The sequence below is a fragment of the Engraulis encrasicolus genome, chromosome 14 (assembly GCF_034702125.1).
Source record: "Engraulis encrasicolus isolate BLACKSEA-1 chromosome 14, IST_EnEncr_1.0, whole genome shotgun sequence".
Classification (NCBI taxonomy): Eukaryota; Metazoa; Chordata; class Actinopteri; order Clupeiformes; family Engraulidae; genus Engraulis; species Engraulis encrasicolus.
In genome coordinates this window covers 48,305,260-48,309,295 of record NC_085870.1, presented here as the reverse complement: position 1 = coordinate 48,309,295, position 4,036 = coordinate 48,305,260, and positions in this window count along the sequence as shown.

Genomic DNA, 4,036 nt, shown 5'->3' with positions numbered 1-4,036 from the left:
TGCTAACATTTCCTTTACACACAGGATAACCACAGCAACAAAACAATGTATCTTTGATGGCTTATTTTCAAATGCTTTCACACAGTGTGTCAAAACTGGAAATACAACATCCAAATCCTTATTTCAGTACAAAAAATCAGTAAACAGATTATTGATAAAAGTAGAAGAAAACCCTCCAATTTCAGTTCTATTGACAGTTTTTGGCAACCGTTTTTACAATAAAAAGTTGTCTCACAATCACAGAATAAAAATGCATTTGTAACAGTTGGAAAGAACTGTTTGTTTATATGAAGGATGTCTGTAGCCCTAACAAAATCTTCATAATTCACGTTCATGTAAAATTACCGAATCATGTTTAGAAATTGTATACATCACTCTGTCAACACATCTGCCGAAATTGGTATAAATTACGGTAAATACAGTAAACGTCTGAAGTCAATGCTGTCCATGAAGTCAGGATTTGGAAATGCATGAAAAGGTATTATAGATTCAATAATTTCAGGGCCGGTTCAAGTCCATTTGCCCTTGGGAAGCACCCCCGTTCCTTTTGTGGATTTTCAAAATTCGCATCTGTAAGCATAGTGTCTTCAATTTGATCTAAGATCTACTGTGGTACCTGCATATATAGGCCTACTGAGTGGCCATGAATACCATTGACAGCATTGTCAGTGTAAGGTGTACTGTATTGCTTTATGTATTTTGTGTGACATTCTGATTCTGTGTGGACTTTTAGGCTTATCCTCCCAAGACATTTGTGGGCCTAGGCAACCGTCTTGTTTGTGCTTTTATATGTATTTGTTTCATGATATTGTGTTCACTGTAAGTAACACAGCAAAACTTTGTTTGTTCTATCATACTATAAACAGTATTTCTACTGTACCCGCAGTCAACAGTAAAAAAATGCTTCGTACTGGAATCAACTTGAATGTCAACAACACATGAGGTCCGAGTCCTGTTGCCCTCAGAAATTTAGTGCAAACAGTGAATTGCATGATTTGAATGCATTCAATAGGCTACCTGTAAAACTGAAACATACAAGTCTATGTAGCTTCTGTAATGTTGACAATACCCGGTGTTTTGAAGTCTTGCGTAATTTGATTGACTCAATGTACCTTGTGAAATGAAAACAAGGGTTATTGTTTGACAGACGTATTTCATTTTGAGCCATGTTTCTAGTGTTTTGGTAAAGTGAGTTTGTACAGAAAACGATGTGTTCTGTTTTGAAATGAGTACTTTGTGTATATTTAACAGTGTGTGCTTTTGAGAAGAAAATGAACTGTTTGGCCAATTGTGTTTGGTAGGCGATAGTCTGTGTTAAGAGTTTAGAAAAAGTATCCATAGTATGGCTAAGTGCTTGTTAGCAATTGAAAAAAACTGTAATCTGTTTACTGTACTCTTGCTAATGTCATGCAGAGGCATTTTTACTGAACTACGGATTTGGATGTTGTATTTCCAGTTTTGACACACTGTGTGTAAGCATTTGAAAATAAGTCATAAAAGATACATCGTTTTGTTGCTGTGGTTATCCTGTGTGTAAAGGAAATGGTAGCATTTTAGAAATGCATTCATTGACTGCTAATTGTGTTTAAAAGGCATGTAATGTGTCAACTGTATGGCTATGGAAAGCCCTTGGTGTGTTAACTGTATAAGGAATTTTGCAAATGGAGCTAAGGAATGGACAAAAGCTTGTTAGCAATTGGAAAAAAACTGTAATGTGCAATGTCCTGAAGAAATAAAGTAAAGAAAGAAAGAAAGAAAGCTATGGAGATAGCAGGGGCAGCGGAGGAGCGTGCAGGAAGGCCTGGTGTGACGTCGGTGGTGAAGGCTGAGGAATAGGTGCTGGGCCCAGAAGCATATCTTGTCAGTTCGTCAAGTCAAGTCAAGTCAAGTTGGTTTTATTGTCAATTTCTTTACATGCACTGGTCATACAAAGAATTTGAAATTACGTTTCTTGCTTTCCCATGCAGACATAGACTAATCTAGGTAAGGACATAGACAGTATAGACATAGACAGTACTCATACATGGACATAAGACAGTATGGACATAGACAGTGCTCATACAGACATTTAAAGTGCAAGACTGGACAACAGAAGACTTGTAGAGAACATACATTAAGAGGAGGTATTTTGTAGTGCTTTTTCTAAAAGTCCTTTATAGCGTTCTGACATAGTAATAGTAGCATTTGAAGAAAAATAAATATTAAAATAGGTCTATCAAGTACACCAGCAGCAGTGAGTGTGTGTGTGTGTGTGTGTGTGTGTGTGTGTGTGTGTGTGTGTGTGTGTGTGTTTAGTGCAGGTAGAAAGTGCGGTGTGCGTCTGTGTGTGTGTGTGTGTGTGTGTGTGTGTGTGTGTGTGTGTGTGTGTGTGTGTGTGTGTGTGTGAGTATGAGTTGTGTGTCAGTGTGTGTATGTTTGGGTTTAGTGCAGAAAGTGCGGTGTGCTTGTGTGTGTGTGTGTGTGTGTGCGTGTGCATGTTTTGAGTTAGTGCAGGTTGAAAGTTCAGTCACAGATGTAGTAGTGCAGGTGGAATGTTCAGTCGCAGATATGGTGGTGGGGATGAGGGGGGGGGGTTGTCAGTGGCCTGGCTGGCTAGAGGCTGACAGTGGAGGGAGAGTGGGTTGAGTGTTCAGTATCTTGATTGCTTGGTGCATCGTGCTGCTTGCAAGCCTGGTGGTACGGGAACGGAGGCGCCTGTACCTCTTTCCAGAGGGCAGGAGGCTTAACAGTTTGTGTGCAGGGTGGCTTGTGTCTTTGATGATCATCAGTGCTTTCCGGGTGAGGCGTGCGGTGTAAATGTCCTGCAGGGAGGGGAGTGGTACTCCAATGATCTTCTTCGCTGTGTTCACAACACGCTGGAGTGTCTTCCTGTTTTTCTCCGTGCAGCTTCCTCCCCACACTGTGATGCAGCTGGACACGACGCTCTCTATGGTTCCTCTGTAGAATGTTGTCATGATGGAGGGTGTAGCACTTGCCTTCTTTAGTTTGCGCAAGAAGTAGAGCCGCTGATGGGCCTTCTTCGCCAGTGATGTAGTGTTGGTGGTCCAAGAGAGGTCGTCGCTGATGTGCACTCCAAGGTTTGTTGGTGATAACGAGTGTCAACTTTATTTTTGCTTATATAACCCCCTGACAACCCATTTATCAATATTTTGGCTGTTACCACCCTTGGAACTTGCACATTCGTTTGATAAAAAATTACAACAAAATCTAACCAATTGGCTGACGTCACGTCAATGCAAAGTCAACGGGGCAGACACAGCTAGAGCGTGCATGCTACCTGGAGCCGTCAGATTTAATGGCAAAAAGTTACAAGTTTGGGGGTAAGTCAGCTCACTTGTAATGTATGTGCAAGAAAAATATTTTCCCTGAAACTTTCAGAAGTGCTCTTTTTCGCTGTTAGTGTTCGATTGTCCCACCTTCATTAGGCAATGAGAGAGAAATGTCAAGAAGAGGACAGGCCTGTTCACTCAAGGCAATAGAGCGGGGGTGACGGGGGTAGATGAATTTGCCAAAAAACTATGTGTCAGTAAAGAAATGCAAAGCGATGTAATTTTTTCCAGTAACAGCAAAATGGCCAGGAATGAAATGCCGATGTTGTTTCAATGATTAGGTGAATTATCTGCCTTTCAAAAAAGTACCATATGCGGATGAATATTCTCCTCTCAACTTTGATGGGCAGAGACTTCCCATTGACTGTGCATTATGTGACGTCATCCTCAGTCTTTTTTATTTCCGTTATTTTTTTATATCAACGTGCAACATTTCAGGGTGGCAACAGCCAGAATATTGCTTTACATACTGTCAGGAGGTTATATTAGAAAAATCAAGTTGGCGCTTGAGAGTGAGAACGAAACTCGTTTTCTAGAGGAGCTACGAGTCTGGGCCCAAGGTCTAGAAACACCTGCAGACACGGAAGCAGAAGGGGCTGTGAAGGAACACATTACACATAAGTTGGCGTAAAACCCACAGAATTTGGCCATTTATACCATTTAAAATAAAATGGTGATTCATCGAAAGACGTGGATGTCTCCTGGTT